This window comes from Cyprinus carpio, chromosome A13, assembly GCF_018340385.1.
Source record: "Cyprinus carpio isolate SPL01 chromosome A13, ASM1834038v1, whole genome shotgun sequence".
Taxonomy (NCBI): domain Eukaryota; kingdom Metazoa; phylum Chordata; class Actinopteri; order Cypriniformes; family Cyprinidae; genus Cyprinus; species Cyprinus carpio.
In genome coordinates this window covers 22,235,203-22,260,582 of record NC_056584.1, presented here as the reverse complement: position 1 = coordinate 22,260,582, position 25,380 = coordinate 22,235,203, and the positions used below count along the sequence as shown (strand labels likewise).

General features: G+C 37.0%; 1 pseudogene; it reads left to right on the top strand.

Moving 5' to 3' along the window:
• The window catches only part of LOC109101203, a 60,836-nt pseudogene that overhangs the window by 24,910 nt on the left and 10,546 nt on the right, over nt 1–25,380 (top strand).

Sequence of the window (25,380 nt, the reverse complement as noted above, 5' to 3'; positions counted from 1 at the left end):
TTGAGCGTATTCAGATCCAGGTTGTTAAGACTGCACCAGCCAGCTGCTCAGCTTTCTGTATGCAGACTCATCATCATCCCGAATGAGGCAGATGACTGTTGTGTCATCTGCAAACTTCAGGAGCTTGACAGAGGGGTCAGTAGTGGTGCAGTCGTTGATGTAGAGGGAGAAGAGCAGTGTGGAGAGAACACATTCCTGGAGGGCGCCGATGATGCGGCTGTTTGATATGAATTTCACAAGTCTCAAAAGCTGTCAGAAAGCTAGTGATCCATTGACAGATAGAGCTAGGAACAGAGAGCTGGGTCAGTTTGATCTGGAGGAGTTCTGGGATGACTATATTGAAAGCCGAACTGAAGTCCACAAACAGGATCCTCACATACTGTAAGTCCCTGGTTTGTCCTGATGTTGTATGATATCCACGGACCTCTTTGCTCAATAAGCAAACTGCAGGGGGTCCAGTAAGGGTCCAGTGATGTCCTTCAGGTAGGCCAACACCAGTCTCTCAAAAAAAAAAATTCATAAGACTCATTCATTTAGGAATCAATTCAACAGTGTTAAACTGACCTATTGTGACCTATTGTGATGCTTAGGAAACTTAAAGGTTAATAATAAAAATATCTGATATATCATTCCTATAAACTATACACCTTACATGACAAATAATGCAACAAATATTTCCCCAGTATGCAGAAAGACTGCTGTGTACTCTAAGAAACTCCAAGATGATAAACTTGTCACTGTGACCAGTTCATTTCAGACCCTGAATCAACTGGCCATTTCAATGGAGAAGAAGAAGGAAAGGGAGAGAATGAAAAAAAAACCAGAGGGACAGATAGAGATGTTCTGTGTGATAACATGAGTCCGTCGCAGCACAGCACGCATTGGAGTCGTTCCCCTGGGACTGAACCACACAAACTCTGTCCACCTGTCAGAGCAACTTTAATGGACTTTCAGATATCTAGAGGCTTTTTCCTCTTTCAATTTCTCATGCTACGTGTGAGCATCTGCACGCATGGCTGATAATCTGATGGATAGCTAACGGACATATACTAAAAGCTCAGGTTTAATGTCTCATCTCAGTCTGGAGGAAAACCTTATTACCTGTCAGCTGCCCTTCACCGTCCGGATTGGACACTTCTGTCTTCTCCATATCACTCTGTATTGTCTGACCTGTCCATTTCTCCATTCTGCTTCCACTTGTTTATTTCAGTTTTCACCTGCTTTCCCTGCCTGTCTAAAAAAAAAAAAAAAAAAAAAAAAACACATGGAATTATTGGTGTGCCATATGACCAGAATTTTTTATCAACAAGAAGATAGAAAATTCATAAACAATACAGAAGATATTCAGATATTTATAATGCTATATATAAGTATTAAAACTTTTAATATTCAAAGACTTTTACTGACTTTTTACTGACTGCCTTTCACTAAATTAGGTAAATAAAAATATATTTAATAATTTATGCTTTAATATAACAATACATAAAAGCTGTATTTGTACATTTCTATAAAACTTTTTCAGTAAGCTATTTTAATATATAAAAAGATATAGAATATATTTAGATATTCATAACAGTTTTATCCATAGAGAATTTGAGAGAATGAAAATTATAATAATTCATTATTAAATGTAAGAAATAAACATTTATTCATCTAACATTACTTATATAGTGGCTAAGAAGAATATATGCTGTCAGTTTGAACAAGGTAAATATTATTCAGATAATATTTTAATACATTTGTTTTGGCATCGGTGCAATGGCAGTATAAAAGCCAATAAGTTGTAATATAGTGCGTATTTATTTTCTCTTTATACATAAAAAATATATTTTTGACATTGTATTGCAAGGGGATCATCATAGTTAGAGTTCCTTGGCATCAAAAGGTTTGCTGTTATGAATGGTATAGCACAATCTCAACCACTTTCAGTCACATTTCTGTTGCCAAATGTACAAACTGTATAGTCATACTGCTCTGCACTACTGGCACTGCAAAATTTTAATTAATTCAAATACCCCAAAGCGCAGTATTTTTAATAGCTGTATCATTTGCTCTGTCTCCTCTTAAACTCTCAAATCAAATCTCTCCCAGACCAAGTGTTGCCTCTCTCTCTCTCCCCTCAGTGTCTGGTCTTTTGCTCATTCTGCGTGTATCAATGGCCCCTTTCATCCGCTCTCAGCACTGAGCTCTTCACTGGACCAGTGTAATCCAGTCTGACTGCTTCAGAGACAACATCTCACTGAACTCACCCTGAGCCCAGCCGTGCCTTCACTCTCCTCCCAAGTCTAACAGAGTCTTTAACTGACTCACACTCACACAGTACAGTATATAGCTACTGTGGGACGGTAAAAATGTGTCCACCAGTAGAAATCTTTCTACAGTATGCGGTTTATACCATGGCAGATATATTTGGGATATCGGTGGAAAGGGCTGCTTAGCGTTATTTATGTATGAGAGTGATCTAAAATATAGAGCTTTAATATTTTAGTTGTGGTGCTTAATCTCTTTGAGAGGGATTTAGCGTTCTGAGTCTGACTGGCTGTCAGCACACTAAAACCTACCTGAGAGTTTCATCTTTAAATTCCCTTTACTGTTAATCATCACTACTTCTTTGATAAATTCAACAACAAATTTCAAACAATCACCAACGATGTAGTAGAATGTTTTGGTTTGGGAGAGCTGAGAGTTTAAAGGGTATTTATTACTTTTTAAATAACATAAAAAAATCAATTGTGTACAATACTTAATATGTAAAACCAACCTGGGCTTACCCGGTTGTTATTGTCAATTAAAACTACTAAAACTGTTTTTGTTAATTAAAATAAAGCTGAAACTTAAAAATAAATATTATATATGATATAAATATTAAACTAATGGAAATAAGTTGAAGTTGATGTCCTACTAAAATTTTAATTGAATTGAATTGTAAAACAAAAACTGAAATAAAAATAATAAATACAAATATGAAAAAAAAAAACTAAAAATGACAAAAGCACATAACAAAATGTCTAAAACTTAAAATAAAATTAAAAAGAGAAGTGAACATATAAAAGCTAACTGATAATATTAATAAATACTATAGTGTTTATAAATAATACTAAAATAAGGCTGGCTTCAGATGGACGTTCCAACAGCACACGTGTGGGTAACCTTTCGTGTCATCTATATGAACTCTTCAGTTCTCATGCGACCCCGTCAGGGGTCTGGATCTACATCTATATCAGCGTTTTTATCCAAGCTTTTCCATGAACCAGCAGAACTCACCTGCAGTCTGTTCTGAGTCTAAACTTATATCATTTGCTTAATACCCACAGATGCTCACATTCCAGTGTTTAATATCAAACATACTGCATATTACATTACAAATTCAAGGTATTCATCTTAAACTCACGGTAAAATCACAGCATTAACAATCTGTCCAGGTTTGATTATTTTATCTGTGCAAATGCGGCTGATCTAAAACCTAGTGAGCTCACTTGCTCCATAATGCCTACATAGACAGCTACCTGGAACAGAACCTTGTGAGTGATTATGAACATTCTATATATGCAGCAACATATGCAGAAATAGATCTTTTCACTAAAAACAAATGGGAGATTTGGCTCACAACTGATTCCAATAGAGTTGACCGTTAGCATGTGTTTCTAAACTGAATGTGCAAAACTTTAATGAGCACAAAAAAAAAAATAGGCCATGAATACAAGATATATGGTCATTCTTGTCTGGAGAGGGCTTTTGGTGCTAGACCAAACCAACAACCAATCAGTGAGGCTGAATAGTCTTTTTTATAGTTTTGCTATTAAATTCTTCCAATTTAAAGCACTGCGACACACATTTAGCTCATTTTTGAGTGTCCTGAGTGTAAAATTTGAAGAAAAAAAGTGACGTGATGAGTTAAAAATAATCCAAAATCACCCTTCTCTATTTTGTAGTGCAATGTTATAATGTCTTATTTTAATTGACTACTCAAAATGTAAATGTAAACTGGAATATTTTAAGTTTAAAATAATTAAAAATAATTTATTATAACTTTTCAGTGTTAAATGAAATATTACTAAACGGTATGTACAGAGGGTCAGTAAGATTTCTGAATAATGGTTTTATTCAGCAAGGACACATTAAATTGATCAGCAGTAACAGTTAAGAGATTTTAAATAAATACTGTTCTTCTGAACTCAAAGAATCCTGAAAAAAAAAAAATGCAGCTTGATAATAATAAGAAATCAGCATATTTGCTATTTATTAAATTAGCATATCAAGTAACATTGAAGACTGTAGTAATGGCTGCTAAAAATTCAGCTTTGCATCACAGAAATAAATTAAATTTTAAAATACATTAGTTAAAATTGTAGTAATATTTCACAGTGTTTACTGTATTTTTGCTTAAACAGTAGTGAGGGATACAATACAATACAATACAGCCTTTCATTTTGGTCAAAATTAGATATCCAATAAGGCAGCATAATGTTGCTGCTTACTGTTTGGAATAAGCAACCTCACTAGGTTTTGGAATAAAACCATGCTTTAGTTTACATGTTCTGCTAATACAAACACTTCTGCTTGCAGGAACACATCTCTGTAATTGACTGAATAAATATGTTCTGTGATTTTATAGAGACAGGCCTGAAATGTCATACTGCAAGCCTTTCATTTCTCTATTACATTTTTTAAAAGCAGTGTTTTGAAATATATCCTCCCTCAGTGAACTCAGGAAATGGATCTGCATAAACACTGTGTGAAGTGGAGCGTTTTGACGCAGCCCAACTTGAAAATGCAGAGCAGCTTTAAGTTTTATATTAAAAGGGGGATATGAAAAAAAAAAAGGGAGACTGCCAACATGACACATTTTATATCTCAAATTCTCTCATATATGGCCTGATCTTATACATATTATACAGGGTTAGATCAGGACAGGTAGAAAACTGTTACCTGAGAGGCCAGCTGTACAAGTGGAGAAAAAAATGAAAAAAGTCACCATAGACTGAAACATTCAAAACCTGGAGAGTACGGAATCTTGAAGTAGTTATGTTAGCTTTTCTTTTTTTTTGTTTCTTTTTTCTTTTTTAAGAAGGTCACTGGGGCTTTGCTCTCCCAACCCACCTTGATTATTTGATATGTACGTGGCTGTAAATGTTTTGAAAGCTAAGTAGTCACATGCATTTTTCAAAGTTCAAGTTGCTGCCAAACTATCCTTAGATTCCTATGAAATAATCAAAGTGTTTGGGTGGCGTAACAAAAGACAGCAGTTAATATTCAATGTAGATGACATGAATAAGAAAACATATACATATGTATAACTGTATAAATAATATATATTATATATATATATATATATATATATAGATATATATATATATATATATATATAATGTGTTTCTTTCATATATGTTTCCTTTATATACTGTATTAGTGGCAAAAGAAGGGTATAAGCTGATGTGTTGGTTCGGAGTGAATAAAATCCTGCATACTGTTGTCATGGCACTCAGCGGACGTCTTATTTTCAGTCAGCTCCACACAAGAATCAGCATGAGACCATCAGGGTTAAATGCAACACTTTTTACTTAATTTGTCCTCTAGGCAGGGCAAAATCAGGGATAAGAATAATATACCTATTTATATTTCAGGATGAAAACAGAAGTAAGTGTCTATGAAATAAGGCATAAATAAAAATAAATAAATAAAATGGCATGCAGTATTGAAGTACAGTTTTTAGCATTAAAAATACATCAGTCATAAAAATATCACTTTTCTCATGTGCATCTCTCTGTCACAGGACGATGTGATACATTTGTAAAAAAAACATTGTCACATTAATATAAATTTAGCCAAATAAAATAGAATAAAAAAATACAAATAAAATTAGATACTGATGTACTGTACAAAACCCAAAAGTTGATAACCCAGCTATAGCTGAAGCTGTCTACAAAGTTTAAGTGGAGTTTTTTACCCAGAATGTTTTAAGAAAGTCAATACAGTGCAGCTTCGCAAGCACTGCAAAGTTTGACAGAGAAAGAACAAGACAGGGAGTACTGTATATAGTATATGTAAGGTGTTTGTCAGAACTACATAGACACTTCATATCAATAACAGCTGAAGGGAACAAGAAACCTTAAATATTCTGCACAAAAAAAGCGCAAAGTTTGTTTTGAAAACTTTCAGTCATGTCAACAGGAGCCAAAAGCATGCATCAAAATTATGTATTTCATATTTCAGTATGTCATGTTTTTAATTTATAATCTATTTATTGTCCAGTATAGTCTAATAACCCTTTCCATTGCAGATTGTTGGTAATGTGTGCATTATTTTAAGTATTGAAGAACTGGATATTTACTGGGTGTCATAAAACTGTAACATTCATGTCAAATCAAATTAGAACACTTCAGATTTCAGTTTTGAGTGCTAATTCTACTGTCTTTCTGTCGTCTTTTTCACACACAACAGAGCAAGAAACACGCCAACAAAGTGCGTCTGTTTCTACATGCTCCACCCAGAAGATGGAGGTCCACCATCCAAAAGACTGAGACCAGACAATCCGGTATTTTCTAAAGCTTGTATAATAAAATTCCACTTTAGATTATAGTTGTCCGCTCTCTTATGCTTATTATTAATAAAACAGTATATCTGGATATCTGGAGACACATAATGTAATTTCATTGAAATACCAAGCCAAGCGGCATCTGCAAATTATTTATTGTTTTTTATAATAAAAAGCCTAAAAAAACATGTATTTTTGTGCAGTGTTTTACTTGAAACGTGCCCATGTGCTATTTTTTAAACTAAATGCCATGTGGTTTAATATTTTGTCTAATGCAATGACAAGTCATACATTTGAACTACATGCATGTGTAATTTCAGTTCCCAAACAGCGTTTAGGACAGCTGAACTTACCGTAAAATGATTATTCATAATCATTAAGATAGGAAAATCACTAATAAGGTCTTTTGTCAATTGTTTCTCCTTGATAGCATGAGATTAAATGGAAAGCAAGTTGAGACTTAAGTTGCTTGGCTCTCAGTTATTTCTCTGGGAAAAATCCTAACCCTCATCTTAAAATTCAAAAAAATCTGAGCTATTAAAATCCACATTAATTTTGTATTCTTACTATATATCACTAATTTGTTTAAGCATACTCTAATGAGAACATCTATAAAAAAACAAAAAGCAACTTAGCAATATTTTTTCTTTGTGATAATTGTTGATTAACCTAAAGAGAGACATTTTTGTCTTCGGTGAAATGCTAAATGAGGGCAGTGGAGATTACAGGCACAGAGCTTTGATTGTTGTTGTTTTTTTTTTTTTTTTTAACACCTCAGAGACAGAATGTTAATGTTCCATTTCCCCAAAAGGCAAATGACGGGCACAGCAGTCATCTGATGTCTTCATGGACTCTGAATTAAGCCATGATTAACCCAATCCATATAGGATTTCAGAGAGACAACTTGGAGAGGCGATGAAGAGTTTCAGGGCTTTTTATTCTTTTCTGGCAGTTCTGAATATACTATAAAATCTTAATGATCCCAGTGCGGATTGATGATTTGACAAAGAGACTCATACAGGTTGTTCTGACTGGTTATGAAGTGCCTGAGCATTTGTAAATGCTTTCAGAAGGGTGTCTGAGGGGAGGAGATGTTAGTTTATCACTGGCATTCAGTAAAAGTGTCCAGCTACCATTCTGTTTGAAACGTAGCCTGTGCTCTTATACAGAGCTCATTAGTGGGATTGTTTATGAATAATTCTTCTTGGTATCAGGCAGTCCTCGGCGATGACTGCACCGTCACTTTCAAACATCCGTTTGGGTAGATTGAGGCAGACGGGCCACAAATCAAAACCAAACACAAAAACAAAGAAAGTACAAGCCTCTAGACTAAATAAACCGGAGCTGTAAGTCTTTCACTGACTGAAACTTTGAGTCTGTCACTTCACAACTTTTTTTGTCCACTCCACACATCCACACAAGTCAATACGGACTTCTCTGTCAAGAATAGATGTATTGAAGCAGACCTTTCTCACATTTGCTCAGTTATCAGTCTGGAATCAGTCAGAGATATCATGTGCCCTGTCAATGCTGTTTCCCACAGGACAGAAAATCACACAAAGATCTTCTTTCCACCGCTTTTATTCTCTAAGATTTTTGTGTATTCTCTAAGACAAACAGACCCTCATAGACTCAGTTGTTTCTTCAAGACAGAAATGATTAAATGGAGATAAAATTCAAACCCTGCTTTTTTCCTGATGAAAAGACTCTAGTTATCTCCATATACTGTCTCCTCTACAGTTGTCCTAAAGAGATCTCATGTGTCTCAAACAGTGCCCAGATTTGCCAAGAAACCAAAGTCTACAGTCAAAAGTCAGAGAATCAGTCTGTCAGTCAATATGAAATCAAACATGTTTCTGTTTTTAAATCATTTAGGGATTTTATGGAAAAATATCTGAGACAAAGTGGATAGTTACATGAAACATTACTGAGAACTCCATTAAGTTTCATGAACTAAAAAAAGAGCAATGAACAATTAAATTTTTCTCTGGCTTCAATTTCTCATTATGCTCACACTGCACCCAATTCCAAACTTTAGGACTCATTTGTACTGTCATTTTTTAAATGAAATCAGATCCATGTTACAATATCTTCTTGGTTGCCATAGTAATGAATTGGGGCCAAATAAATGCCAAAAAAACATATAAGACTGTAGGTGTCATTGCATGGTGTTATACAGTAGTCATATCACATCATGAATGACCTAAAAAAACAAACTTGAAATCTCATAAGACTGAAATGGATAAAAAAAAAAAAAAAAAAAATATTATTGGCTAAAGTCTTATTTATGTGGGCTACAAACTAAACAGATTTGAGCCAAAGAGTCCAAATAATAATACATAAATCAAAATCAATTAAAACTATTCAGTATCATTAATACACTGTTATAGTTAGGCAGTATTTAGAATTAGATTTTATTTGTATATTTATATATTTTTTTAATTTTAATTTTAAAATTTTAGTAAGTTATTGTTTTTTTTTTCTAGGATTATTTATTTTTAAATATTCTTATAGTTTAAGTTTTAGTTTATTTCCTTTTTGTTATTTTAAGTAGTAAATAAACTTAGAAAAATATGAGAAAATGTTGCATTGGCAACTAGCTGAAAAAAAGTATATGTTTTATAAATATTTTATTTCAGTTTATTTTAAGTAATAAAAATAGTTTTATTTAATGGTTTTAATTTTTAGTTAGTTAATAATAACAACACTAACTAAATAAATAATAAAAAAAAAAATGTTGCGTATCCAAACAAAGCCAGAGTATGGAAGCCCATTACCATCTCCGAATTAAAAATGTAATTAAAAATAGAATCCAAGTTGTGATTCTATTTCTTATAATTGTGACCAAAAAATAATGGCCAACTGTGACTTTACATCTTGCAAACTTGCAAATTTACCTCTCTAAAAGTGGCTTTATACCATGCAATCTGACATTAATTCTAATTTTAAATTTTACTTCATGATTACCTTTTTAAAAAATTTACATTGAGGTGAAAACAGGCTTCTTTAATGGAGACATTCCAGTTACCTCTTAAAACTCGCCATGTTTTCCTGACTCCTTGACTTCATAAGAAAGGAAGTGAGTTACACTGAGGCTATGGAAAGCATGTTTGAGTTTCCTTTTCAAAAATTTTCAAGCAGAAGTTACACAGACTCGCAGGAGAACAAAAGAGGAAAGTAGGTCGGAAAGGTACTTAGAGATATAAAAAAAAAAAAATAATAATCTTTCCTTTGCTTTAGTGGCTCTCCATCAGGGAGAATGAAAGTTAAAGAATGTTTTTTTTTCGTTCTCCCCCTCTATTCTCCTCCATTTTTTAAAATCTATATTTTGTATGCCGCTTTGAACTGGCACAATTATTGGTGCCTCTGTTACTTTCCTCCTTCGGGCTTCTTCTTTTTAGCTTGTTTTCACACCCTTCCAACATTACAACAGAGGAATGAGAGAGTGGAGGAGGAGAGATAAACAGACTCCTAATTAAATGCTCTGTAACAACAGAACGGGACCAGACACTGCCAGAGCATCACACACACACATTCTTACACATATTCGTAACTTCACACACCAGCACCTTCAGTCAAAAATGCTCACACACTGACTTTGCTTTCATTAATCAGACCTAAAATAGGTCATATGTAAATGCACACAGACAAATGTGTAGGTGACAAGCCACTGGCAAGGAAGAAAATGGCAAGTTTGAATGAAAAATGTGGGGAGGTGTTGTATTGTTTTCTTTTTTTTCTGATGATATGATATAAAAAAATTGATTATTCAATTGTGCAGGAATTCCGCGTTTTATTTAGTGTCTGTTGGTCTTTTCTCACCTTTGTTTTGGTGGTTTATTTTAGATCTTGTTGACTGCTTCAGTGTTCACAGTCTTGTCCCCTCTAGAGGTGTGACAAGAATGTTCACTCTTATTCTGGAATCATAATCATCAAAGTAATCTATATGCACAGGGCCCTGTGGAACTTGAAAACCACTGCGAGGATGCCAGGACTCAAAACACACATGCCTGAAAAAAGCAAGAATCAGCCAAAGTCATGAGGAAGCACAAAAGTCATGAGGAAACAAGCTTTTACCAACAAAATATATTTTTAGTACATTTTGGGTACCATTGTGGGGATGATTGGTTATGTGTTTTTTTTTTTTTATTTTTTTTGTGTTGCATATATGGTTTAGAGGTGGGTGATTACAACTAAAACAATTAGAAAATCCTGATAATTTTTAAGCCGGAAAAGGATGGTTTTTGGTACAAAACCAAAACTATCGCTAAAACAGCAACATCTCTTTTTGTTTTTTACCATTAGTAGGTCAAAACGACTTAAAGACCAAATATATGTATTGCGATTTAATCCACATCCAATAATAAATAAGTTTTTGTTTAGATTTCATATGTATGTGTACTGTGTATAATTATTATGTATATATAAATACAGACATCACATTACAGTATATTCTTTGAAAATCTTTTTTTATAATATATATCTATCCATAGTCTGATATTTATTATTATATATAACCTATAGTCATAATACTTAATCTAACAGTTTTCTCTTTTTTAAATATATTACATGCATGGTGTTTGACTTGTATTTATAGTTACATAATAAATATACACAGTATACACATATATTATGTAAACCAAAATTTTTATTATGGATGTGATTAATCATGATTAATTGTTTGACAGCACTATAAATATATTACCTATATATATATATTATATATATAGATATTATAGTATTATATATATATATATAGTGTGAAAATTATACTTTCTTAAGGATTATTTGATGAACAGAAAGTAGAAAAGAACAGCATTTATTTAAATGAAATTATAATTCAACTTTGATCATCAATTTAATGGATCCTTGTGAAATAGAAGTATTAAAGTTTTAATTAATAGAAAAAAAATCATCAATAACTGATAGACGAGGATAGTAATCGAAGTAAGGAAAAACTCTAATAATGCCTTCAATAACCAATAGGTACTTACATATTGTGCAAATCGATTAGTAATACATATTATATTTTATACATCACCCAGCCTTTATACAGTGTGTGCAGTGCCTGCAGCGTTTGTGAGCTCAGAGTGCTACACACAAACCTCTCCTGCAAACAGCAGTCAGGAACACACACTTTTCACTTGGCCAGCTCACTGGAATCAGGTCACAGGCACAGTGAAACAGAAACTAGGCCATGAAGTTTAAACATTTGTGTTTCCTTTCAGCAGGGAAAGTGAGACGGACACTCTGGTCCCCAAAACACAACCAACACACACCACCACACACACACACACACACACACACACACAACCACACACCACACCACACACATACACACACACACACACACACACACACCACACACACAGAGCTACAGCTCTGAGACAGTGCTCCGGCCCAGGCATGTTAATGAGAGTCTGCTCCTGTGTGACCGAGTGCAACAGTGAGAACAAGTTCACATTTCACTCAGATGTGCCAGTATGTGCCATATCTGGCATGACATGATTGCACATTCAGCAATGGTACAATTCATGAGAATTGTGATGAAATGCATATAGCTAGACTGCCGTTTAAAAGTTTGGGATCAATATGATTTTTATGGGGGGGGTTTTATTTTTATTTTTTTAAGAGAAGTCTCTTATGCTCAGCAAGGCTGCAATTATTTAATAAACCTTTGAATATATTGAGCATAATATTATTATTTATTTTCCTGATAAATTTGCTATTTATTGCATGCAAATTTACTGAAAATTATTTGAGTTCATAATTACTCAAAACATGGCATCCAGTTCCCAAAGCATATCATAGAGAACAAGTCTATATTTTTGCTGAGATATAAAGGTTTTTTTTTTTTTTTTTTTTTTGCATGCAGCTCATATATATGGCTGGCCTCTCCTTGAAATGCTGATTTCAATGTGATGAATGTGAAAGCAGAGCACAGCTGAGCCTGTGTTTGTCATTGCAAGGTCTCAGCTTCAATCACACTAAAAGATTAAAAGTATTGTTTTATGGAGCTGAGGGTTGGGTTTATATAATGATATTGTAGGCCAGGACTCAGAGGAGCATTGCATTGCTCAGTGGTTGTTGTTCTTTTCAGAGCTCAGAGGGACCAGAGCTCTCAGTTGTTTCTTTTTTAAGTGTTACAATCTCAGATGTTTCTCCTAAAACTTAGAGAAATAAAAAAAAAAAAATAGAAACTGAGACATTGTCATGCAGTCAGTATAGGGCTTTACAATTAATGGAGTAGCATTGCTCAGAAGTTTTAATATTTGTTTAAATTGATGGAAATGTTTGTATATTTAAGTACTATAAATAATGGGAACAAACATATACATTAAAATATTAAGATTCTGTTTTAACAACGTCTAAACTTGTGCCTCATGATACAAAAAAAAAAAGTTCAGTCTAAGACTTTTACTGTCTTGTTGAACTTTCTTATTCACTTAAAGGAATCTCTGAACAACCTATGCATTACATTTTTCTTCAAAAAAAAAATAAAAAATAAAAAGAAAAAATCAAGCAGCATCAACTGTTTTCAAAACTAATCCGCAATTTCCTTGTTGCAGACAAAACTCTCACATCATTATAAATGGATGTGGTCTGAAGGATCATGTGACACTGTGCAAAGGGATAGTCACTCCAACAAATCAAGATTGTGTCATTAATGGCGTCACCCTCAGTGTGCGTTCCAAACCCGTGAGACCTCTCCGTTTCATCTTCGGAAACAGTGTAAGATATTTTAGATATAGTCCGAGAGCTTTCTGTCCCTCCATTGAGAGGTAATGTACGGTATACTGTCCCCGTTCCAGAAAGGTAATAAATAACATCTTTTCCAAAGTAGTCCATGTGGACAATTCAGCACGAGGGGTCGTTAGAATTTTTTGAAGCACTCGAAAGTAGCATTTTGTCCAAAAAATATCAAAACTACGATTTTATTCAGCATTGAATTCTCTACCCGGGTCTGTGTATGAGCGCGTTCACAGCACATCCGTTTCGCGGACAATCGAATCACCTCGATGTAACCGGATCTTCTCTGGTGTGCATACCCGTTCACCAAATCTGAACTTGCAATCGTTTGAAAACGGTTCGACGTCAACAATAAGCAGAATCCACCAAATGACTATAAGCTGTTAACTTTTTTAACATGGCTAACACTCCTGCTGAGTTCAAATCTAAACCAATATCCCGGAGTAAGTTTCATTTACTCAAACGTCTACGTACACTTTGACTGAGAACCTGAGCCAGATAACGAACGAAACATGATCGTTCTCGAGTTCAAGAACCGTTTCTGCTGTCGGCACGCCCCCTTTGCGACTTCGAGGAACCGAGGGCTGATGATACTGCGCATTCATCATTCGCGTGAAGCAAGACGGACACACAGCGCGTCTGAACCGAACTGGTTCTTTTGGTGAATGAGTCTGAAATGATTCTGTCTAATGGTATGAGCGCGGGTAAACCGAAGGCTTGAATCAAGGGCAATCATTCGCCAATGAAGTCATTACGTTCGAGTCGCAAAAGAACTGGTGCAACGTTTTTCGGCAAATGGTTTATTGAATCAAACTGTCCGAAACATGAACCGGTTCGCGGAGAAGAACAGACTTCCCATCACTACCGGTGATCCGAAAACCGATGCAACCGGTTCTGGACTCGAGAACGAGCAATGTTCCTTTCGTTATCTGGCTCGGTTCAGTTCGTGTACTGTTTGAGTAAATGATAGGTACTCCGGGATTTGGTTTATTTGAACTCAGAGGGGAGTGTTCAGTCCATTGTTAAAAAGTATAACCAGCCTTAAAGTCATTGTGTGATTAATGCTTATGTTGACGCGAACCGTTTCAAACGATTCATTTCTGATTTGGTGACACTGGTTCAAGAAGATCCGGTTACATCGAGTGAAGTTCGCGTCGCCCCTGAACCGGATGTGCTGTGGGAACGCGCTCTCATAACAGACTCCGGAGAGAAGTTCAATGCTGAAATACAGTCGTAAGTTTTTGATATTTTTTGGGACCCAAAAATGTATTTAGCGATGCTTCAAAAAATTCTAAAACGGACCCCTCTGATGTCACATGGACTACTTTGAAGATGTTTTTTATTACCTTTCTGGACGTGGACAGTAATTACCGATACATACATTCTCAATGGAGGAGACAGAAAGCTACTCGGACGTCAAGATTCACTAAAATATCTTCTATTACTGTTGTTTCCGAAGATGAACGGGAGGTTCTCACGGGTTTGGAACGACCATGAGGGTGATGTCATTAATGACCTAATTTTGATTTTTGGGGGAACTATCCCTTGAAGACTGGCGTTATGATGCTGAAAATTCAGCTTTGTCATCACAGGAATAAATTACATTTTAAAATATATTAAAATAGAAAATAGAGATTTTAAATTGTTATAATAATTCACAATTTTACTGTTTTTACTGTAGTGTTAATCAAATAAATGCACGTCTTGGGTGAGCAATACCGAGACTTTCTTCAAGAAGCTTTGGAATCCGGTAGTATATTTCAGATATATACTATAAAACTAGGCAAAACATATTGATGAATTTTTTTTGCTCTCCTCAAGAGAAAATTCTATTACATCAGGAATCAATTAGTCCCCACATTTTTCTCTCTTGGCATTTTAGGGGAAACCAATTTGCGAGGTAATGCAGAGTTGTGGCAGAGCAGCTGTGGTGGTCAGGCGTCCGCGCTTAACATGCTGTAGGGTGGTTGTCCAGGTTTCCCAAACTCCATGAACAGTCGTAGAGAGGAACACAAGATGTCATGCCAACTACACACGATTTATGTGGGCACGAAACCCACCGGCAACGAGCCGGCTGCCCCGCGGGGACGCGTCTCCGACCACGACCCGCACAGCGCTGTCGGATATTCATTTGATAGAATATCTACAAAGAGACAGACGACGGATGCTGGAGGACCATCCTGAGAGGGAGAGAGCGAAAAAGGGATACAGAAACGACTGAAAAAGACACTACACACCTCCAGGGGACAAGCGCCCTTTCGATTTTCCAGGGAGCTGCTATTTTACCACGACACCGTTTTGCTGATGGAAGTGCCCGCCTGAGTGTGCTTTGCACCTTCTTTTTTTTTTTTTTTAGTGCAGCAATGTCAGTAGCGCTGGAGTTGAGCAGGAATGCAGATGCAAACCTTGCCTAATACTGGGGAAAATGTCTGGAGACCCATGCTTAAGCCAAACTTTTTCTCTACTCTGTAATGCAAATATGGCCAGATGTACTTTTTACAAGTCTGATTCAGATTCGAAGCAGATGCATTGACCAGTTATCAACAACAATAGTCACCTAAAAAACTAAACATCTGTCATCATTTACGCACCCTTATGTTGTTCCAAAATGGAGTGTATTTATTTACTTTATTTTCGTGTGACTGTGAAGGTGCATGCAGTGATTTCGTTACACCCTCATCAGTACAGTTTACACACACCACAGATACCCCGTAGGTGGAGTGAGGTTAACTGGGACATTCTTCCCAGTCATCTTAATGGCAAAACTGTTTCCCAGTTTACATGAATTCACCCGCTTTAACATCTTGATGTATCTCACCAGAAGACTATTGGATGATTCAGATGACTTGAAATATAGATCACAAGACAAATTTAGGTGCTTGTCCTTTGGAGTCGATGATTCCCTTCCATTAATTGAATTTCAAAAGATTAATACATTAAAACAATAACGGTGAGTACACTCTTTTCAAATGATTGCGTTGTTGTTTTTGTTGGTTGGTTTTTTTTCGCCAATGTTCATTTTTAAAGCGTTCTTTTGCTCTCATACTGAGAGTGATTCTAATTGCACTCAGCAGTACTGAGTTTATTTGCTGGCTATATAGAAACATCAATAATATATTCTTAGAAAAAATTGATTACACAGATTATGGTAATAACAAAAACTTATTATACTATTCAAATATTAATTTATTTTATTTGAAAGATTTTGCTGTGTGTAGGGCAGAAAACCTGTTTTAACTATCCCTTAGCTTCACATACCTCTGTCCTGGGCTCCACTGATCTAAGGCTGCTCTGAAGAAGGAGTGTTTGGTGTGTTCAGTTGACTGATTTTGTTCTGTTTTATAAGAGATGATAAGCTCGGACTGTTGCTTTGATATTTGGGGCCGTTCTTGGATTCTCTTTTCACCTGGTTTTACTTAAAGCTGACCTCTTTCCTGCTGCACTGGATCAGGACCTGACTGAAAGAGGGGGTTGGGGGGAGAATGCAGAAGAGGCCCCGTCTGTGCTAGAATTGATAGTGGCCCTGTAATCCACAGTCCAGTCTCCAGAGACGTGAAGGACAGTTCAAAGCCACTTTGGCGCAGCAGCTCGCCAGCACACACAGTGCTGACCATAATCTTCTGATTGTCTGTATTGCATGTTTGTTAGGCATGTCAAGGAATCTACAAAATTTCCTTCTGGTCAAGTAGATCGTAGAATCGGAAGCCATCTAATCAGGTTTTGAATAGAAACCAGGACATCGACTGGATGAATATTTATATTTGTTTGTTTTCTTGCGCCCTTTGAAATAAATGTGGATGCTACCACAAATTTTGGAACCATTTTCTAACATTTACGCCACTTGCTTTCTCTATTTTATATGTTTATTTTTTGCATACGTCTCGTGTTGTGTCACAATCATTGTATCGCTCTGATTTTGGAAGAGATATGATCAAATCGAGAACTATGAAGAAAAAATGGAAGCCATAATGTCTGGTCACAAATGCACGAAAGACTGAAAGTGGGAGAATGCCAAGGGCCCCGCGTGCTAAAAGGAAATAGTGGCCCTGTAATCCACATCCAGTCCCCCAGAGCGTGAAGGACAGGTCAAGCCATGGCAGCACTTCGCAGACACAGCAGTGTGCAAAATCATACATTGTCTGTGTGCATTTTTTAACTTGGCATAAGAAATTCAAAATTTTCTTCTGGCTTTTAATTCTAGAATCTGAATCACGCTAATCAGCAGTTTGTTTGATGACCAGAAATACCTGGCTGACTATTTTTTGTTTGTTTTTCCACTTGCCGTCCAGTTGAAATAAATGTGATACTCCCACAATTTTGGACAGTATTTCTAAATTTTAGACTTTCTCACATTAATACGTTCTCCCTCCGAATCACAATCATGGTATTCCGTCATGTTTGAAATAATCATCTATTGTAATGAGAAATAACTGGAGCAAGTAAGTCTGTCACAATATCATACGTGACTTGTATGCATTTATAGGTCTGACTCTCAAGATTAAATCCATTGTATAATATTTTTTGCCTTTGCTGACTAATGGAATACTAGACACTATGGCTTGGTAATATCGTAGATCTAAATATTTTGTATCTCATTGTCAATTATATATGTATATTTGCCCATTATACATATATATTTGTATATACCATAATTTACGTATTTAACACTCCTGGGAATGGTCTTAAGAATCCTTTCATGTCCGTTGTTGCCACAATCTGAAAATATAAAAAATACCTTATTTACAATCAACAATAATAGAGAAAGATTATCATGCCTCAACCGATCAGAATAACCCCCAAACTGTTTCACATGTGATCATTGTGATGTTCTATATGGGACAATGTGATTCATGTTGCTCTATGTCCGGTATTTCTATTTTTTTTTTTTTTTAAGGACAGTGCAGAGGACCTGAGGTTGACAGAAAACCAATGCTGTACGCTCTGCAGACATGTTCGTACACGTTTTTCTGCCATCGTGGCTCCAGTGCTCAGACCAGTTACCACAGGGCAAAACGCACCGCGTAAAGAGAGGTTCTCTTTGGTGCTTGGGGAGAACCGCAAGTCCCACCCAGTCTTGCCAGCTTTCCTACAGGTAAAAGACACCATACTCTCAATGCAGTCTTGTGTTGTTTAGTTTCTTTAGATTACTACTTAATGGAAGAGTTAACTTGCTAAGATGTCATCCGTCACTATTCGACTTTCACTGTCACTAAAAAATAATCTTGTTTGGTCTGGTCTTTTTCCACTTTTACTGAAAGTAGAGACCACTATACGAGTAGTGGACGAGACCCAGAGGTGTGTTCCAGTACCAGTCCCATGAATCAGAGCTGGTAAAAGTGAAACGGGACGTGACATACAGACAGCCGTATGGTGACCCATACTCAGAAGTTCGTGCTACTGCATTTAACCCATCCAAAGTGCACACACAGACAGCCAGTGAACACAGACACACATCCGTGAACAACACCAGAGCAGTGGGCAGCCATTTATTGTGCGGGCGCCTGGGGTGAGGTTGGGGGTTCGGTGCCTTGCTTCTAAGGGGCACCCACAACCTTAGGGTTTAGGAGTCAAACTCTCTAACCACGTAGGCCCACGACTTCCCCTTCCTCTAGGACTGAGTTCAATGCTTGAAGCCCACGAGTGCTAAACTCACCTAAAGTTGTTCCTTTCTGTCAGGCAGCCCTTTGTTTATGCCCCGCTGGCCCCAGCTGTGTGTGCCGTGGTACGGAACTTTACCTAAGCTCCAGTGCGCGTCCTAGCAACACACCGGGCTCCCCCGACGCAAGCCTTCCCCGCCCCATACTGTATCGATTTGCACTGTCGCTTCTGCCCCAGTAGCTGTCTGTTCCCTGTGCCCACACCCTGCTGCAACGGTACCGCCTTTCCGCTCACCTCAGCCGCCCCCTCACCCCCTGCTCAGAATATAGCGCTGCGAATGTCTCGACCTCTCTCATGTGTCACCCCCTGCCTGCCGCTTCCTCTTCGGTCTATTTGCACCTCAAGTCTATTACTAGTTGATTCTCCCCGTCCCCCAACCGCCGCGGGGATTCATCTCCACCGCATGTTCGTTTGGTTTATTGCGTGCCTCACCTGACATGAGAAGCTCTTTCACCTAGACGACCTTTGCCATATAGCGTCCATAAGGCGCCGCCTAGCTGCTGATTATCTTCGAAAACCTCCCCTTGTTTCAAAAATGTTTGATACCCCCCGCTCCCCGTCCTACCATCTACCACACCGGCCCCGGCACCCCCTCCTCTACCCCCCACCTTTGTTAAAAATTTAACCCCGCCGTCTCTACTCTCGGCCTGACAATTATTGAATTGCCAATCCCATAGCCCCACACAGGCATAATGCTGTTTCTACCCAAAATACGTTCATTTTAATTTCCACCTTTCGCCTTTTTCTATTTATCTATGTTCCTGCCTTGAATCTCACGAGTTGTGAGTGTTAGCTATCCACCAGTTGAATTAGCTGCTGCTTTGCCTGCTCATAGGAAAGACTTTCTTATCTTTCATAAGTGTCCCAAAACAGTCTGGACTGTTTCCTAATTTTTTATGTTCATTGCCTCAACAGCTCGGCCCGTTTCAAAGCATCAGCGCCTTCCTTTGAATGCAATAGCTTTATTTTACACATGTCGTTTTAGCACTTGTGTCGAACTAACAGTATTCAGTTATTCCCACCAAAAAAAACACACCGCAAAAAAAAAAAAAAACTTACATTGACCCCAAACTTGTACCCCTCTATATCTCAATATGTTGTCGTTTCAGGGGTCCTTTGTAGATTACCACTCGAGATATTTCTGACTTAACATTTTGTTGTATTTGGGGTCTTCAATAACATCGTAAGTTACTAAAAGTTCACCTTTCCCAAAAATAAGACTCGCACACGAGTCGGTCATTTTAGAAACTTAATGGGCCCATACTCATAAAATGCAATCCATAAATGTTTATAAAATTACCAACATTACCTTCTAGCCCCAATTTCACGTCACCGTAATCAGCATAAGCAATGCTTCAGGCTGAAACAGTCACAGCAAAACCACATTTGTGAATGGATTTGATCTGAAATGTAACCTTGCATGACTTTTAATCACGTTGTGTTATGGTGATTAAAAACAGAGGCAGTTAAGCCAAATGCCTGTAGGAAGTAGTTAATACTAGTGAAAACACAGTAAGAACCTCCCTGCCTCAACATGATGGTTTATGTCTCTGATGATATTTCACAAGTCCTACACCAAATAGTGTTATCTACCGCTCCATTGTCTATGAATAATCATCAGACCCGGCAGTTGTTTGTTTACAGAAGTATTGGACATCCTGTGATTTTCTAAGCCCGTTTAAAGTGTTGGCTCTTGAGACCCAACATCAGTCACTAGTTGCAGGTAGTATGTCGGAGTGGGATCGTCCAGTAAAGTCGGCCTTGGCATATACAGACGAGTCTATCTAAAGTCGTTTGCCGTGTGATGTGAGAGAGGACCGACTCGTGCATCTGAGGTATCAGAGATCAAGCAATGAATCAATGGATGAGTATAACATTCATGTGCGCTTACAGAAACACCAGTCTGTCCAGAGTGCAGCATAGTAATCCATTTTCCTGTGTTGATCGCACAAAACTGCCTGAAGATTAGGTTGATCCGGAAACTGCCTTGAAGCAGTGTAAATTTGTGTGACTCAGGGTCAATTGTCATGTATAAACTCACTGTAATTATAATTAAGTCTTAGAATGAATAATGGTTAATAAAAGAGAGAGCAGGCCATTCCTCCATCCACCGCCACCATACTGATCCATTCATCCACCCCCCAGCCAGCCACCTACCCAGTGTATAAACAAGGACATACACTGTATTATTGCCTTATGGTTGCCAAAGCGAATGTCACAGACAATTCCAACTAAAAGTGTGTATATTCAGCTAATTTTTAATTATTTAGGATATTTACTAGACCATTGTTCAGCTATTACGTTTTATAAAACCCAGAATTTGACATGGTGAGCTGTTTTGGCACTTGCACTTAAGAAGAAAAAAGTGGTTGTGTAGAATAAATTTTGACAGTATTTTGGCATGAAAAAAAATGATGATAATTCCCCTAAAAATTGGAAAAAAAAATTGGAATATATTATAGTTTGCAATCAGTAAAATCCTGTAGTTTTTTTTTTTCTCTTGAAAGAAGCATTAATCATTTTTATTCAGCAAAGGACTGTATTAAATTTGATCAAAAGTGCACAGTAAAGTCATTTATTAATGTTACAAACGATTTTTATTTTCAAACCAAAATGCTATTTTTATTTTATTGTTTTATAGTTTTATTCGTTTTTATTCTTCTGCAGGAACTCTGGGGGGGGGGGCAAATGGGGGGACAACTCGTACAGGATCAAGATGGATATCTGAAAGATGCATGTGTGACACCTGAAGGACTGGAGGTAATGGCTGCGTGCAAAACTTTCATATTTGTAAAGGTTTACAAATCTCACAAGGAAACAAATACCTTTAATTAGAAACATTGTTAAAAATTATAATATTTGGTTTAAACCGTCACTAATAGTGTTTTTAGTTTGTTATTTTAACAGCCTTGATATTTTCAAATCTTAAATCAACCACCCGAACTTATTAAGAGACTTTGTAAAAAAATTTTTGACACAACGTTGTCTCGACACGTTCTTTCCAATCAGCATAATTGCCCTGGAAACAAATCACCTTTTCTTCAATTGGAGGTTTGCCACTGTGCAAAACTTAATTGATTTTTTTTTGTGATGGACACGGTTCAATCACCTGAGCTTATGGGGGGGTCACGTGGATATATTCCAGTGTGGAAAAGTCAGCAGTTGAGCTTATGGTAGTGGGTAATAAATACAGTAGCGTAACCCTTGGAGAACCGCAAATTGCTGCTACGTATATTCAGTGTCACACAAATTGTCTTAAACATTTTGTTTTCATATTATTTCTGGCCTTCTACTGCCGCTTTCCCTTATAGCATTGCTAACAGACCTTCAACTTAAAATGATTCTTAACCACATTACAGATTGTCTACTTGCAGGCATCAGGGACAAAACAGGAAAGCGGTGCGTTTCGTAAGTCTTTGGCTTGTCAATGAACTATTGAAGCTTCGTTTTCCTGTCATAAAGGGAATGATGTTCACATCAAGTGGGGGTGTTTTTTTTCTTACAGACCCTCCAGGACTAATTCACCTATTCCACAAAATGTTCTGTTCTCCATGTACAGTAGATATTGATAGTAAAACGCGCTTGAATGGTGACCCTGAGCATGCAATCATCATGGTTTCACTCCCCTCAGCTTTTAATTTTTTTGTCCTTGTTTATTTAGGTCCTTTTCATAACACACACAAAGGACGGTGAGATCATATATTAGAGCTTGAGGCTTTAGCAATATGCAGGACTTTTTATGAAAGGACTTTTTCCACAGATTTAAAGAGCGAAAGTGGTGGAACAGGTATATCAAGAAGGAGATTAGATGTCAAAAAGTACACCGTTCAATGCGAAAATCCAGAGTGGCTGTTTCGCCCGCAACTTCAGGAAAAAATCATCAGATACCGAGGATTGGTTGTGTCCGAACAGTCGATGGCGCGATGTGAATGGATTTTGCCCTTGAGCCTCTTACCCTGCCCCAGTCCGCCAAGATCTAAGGTTTATTTGTTCTGACTCAGCTTGTCACTCCCAGCTCTAAACCAAATCCTTTGATGTTAGGGTTCATCTGAAAGACGGTCTTGAACATCCTATGCTACGCTCAGGAAATGCCATACAAAGAATGTGTGTAGTGATGTTCAAACATGGTTTATATTCAGCCCGCATAAATACAGTTTAACACATCCACCGGACCCTGATCAGAGGCTAAAAGGAGTTCCGACAAATGCCATGGACATGCTTTTAAAATGCGCTCAACAAAATGAAAACAAACGCAAGGGACTGAGACGTAATTTTTAATAGTCAGTAGAACTAGTTTTTACTCAACAATATTCTTAAAAACATATAATTTGCCTGAAATGTATTGAGAATGATGTGAATGGTTATGAAAGCAGTGATTGATGGGGTGTAGCAGTATGTGTTAAAGACATGAATTTAGAGGAACAACTTCTCCAGAGGAAGGATTTTACATGCTGGCAGTTCAGCAGTAGCACACTGTCAGCATGCTAAAAAATCCAGTTTGAGAAGCTCTCTTTTAGTTTATTTCTTTAATACTACAGATAAAAAGACCCACTAATCAACCATTCTGACCCATTCCTAATGTTTGTATGCTGGTTTTATCAAACCACTGAAAGCTGATTTTAAGTGATCCATGCACAGTGAATGAATCATCTTCACTCATGTGAGTGAGATGTGGGTGGTTAGAACAGAGAGGTGTAGTTACTGTAAGTGTTCTTGGTTGTTACACTATCACAAATTAACTAAATCAAATGATCAACTTCTTAGCAATCAGTGTCCAATTTAAATTACAATCCAACCATCAAAGATTCATTAGCTCTCTCCAGCGGGACTACAGTTGCTCCTGTGACCGGGGTACTAACACGTCTTTCATTAGCTCTCTCCAGCGGGACTGTATTTGTTCATGTTTGTGTGGTTTTCTTCTGTGGAACATAAATGAAGATATTTTGAGAAACGTCTCAGTTTCCATACAATGGAAGTCAATGGTCAGCAAAACTGTTTGGTTACCAACTTTCTTAAAAACTTCTTAAAAACACTTCTTTAGTATTCGGAGAATTTTTCTGTAACACTTTAGGGACCTATTCTCACTATTAACTAGTTGCTTATTAGCATGCATATTACTAGCATTTGGGCTGTTTATTAGTATTTATAAACCCACATATTGGATGCCGTATTCTGCATGACAATATTCTATCCCTACCCAAAAACCTAAACCTTTCACAACTCCCTTACAAACTATTAATAAGCAGCAAATCAGAAGTTTATTGAGTCAAAAATTGTCGGTTATTAGTTACGTTAAAAGCAGGAATAGAGAGTGGTTCCCAAACTAAGAGTGTGACCAATTTTCATTTTTTGGATGAACTGTCCCTTTAAAAAGAAAGCAACCTTTCTATAAATGCTCACTTACAACATTTAGAGGAGAAAGACTGGATTCTATTTGCATTTTCTATTTAAATTAATTGACTTTTTTATAAATGTTTAGAGTTAGTTTGCCTAAAAAATGTTTTAATTCTGTCATCATTTACTCAACATCATGTAGTTCCAAACCCCTTTTTATACTTTTTTACTCCATTGGAACACAACAATTAGATGTTTAGCAAAATGTCCATGCTTATCTTGTCCGTACAAATGACCTAAATTAAGTATATTCCATTCCATTCCATAAATTACAAAAAATTTAAAAGTAAAAAGTTACTAAAAAAATCTTTCTATGTACTTTACATCTTTTTTCAGCATCTATTGGATTTAAAAGTCCAGTAAACAATTACACTGTGTTTAGCTCATTCTAACCTGCGGCAATGTCGCCTTTGGGGTTGGTAACCATGGTAACAAGTCCCATGGTGTCTTTGAGAGTGTCACCTGGAAGATCAATCCATTTGTTTGATTTTTCCTCATAAGATGGAGGAGGGTAACCTAACTCAGGGGTGAATTTTCATCTCCACATGCGCTGACCCTCTCTTGACCCGCATAGCTGTTCAGTAGATTAGGCTTGGAGTCATCAGTGTGTTTGCCAGCAGGACAGTTTCAGCTGCACTCAACAGAATCTTTATTGTATAGGCTCATGAAGATCATCTATATTGATGGATGTTTATAGATAATGAATTCTTTTCTGTGCAGAGTCAGCCCCACCACCCTTCAGACCACAGACCGCCCCTCCCTGCGTGGCGGCCGCTAGCCAATCATGGTGAGGCAGGCAAGTACTGCTGCTTGTGTGGCCGCCTGGTTCAACAACCCACTGATGGCACAGCAACACTACGAGGCAGAAGCATAAGAGAAATGCGGCTTGGGAGGACGACTTCTGGAGCAGCTGGCTGGCAGTCTGGATGTGAATGAAAGCACAGGTCAGTCTTTAACTGCCTGAGTCAGAGATGTCATGTGACTTATCACATTTGGAGTCACATGAAACTGTCATGACAACACTGATTGTCTGATGGTGCCTC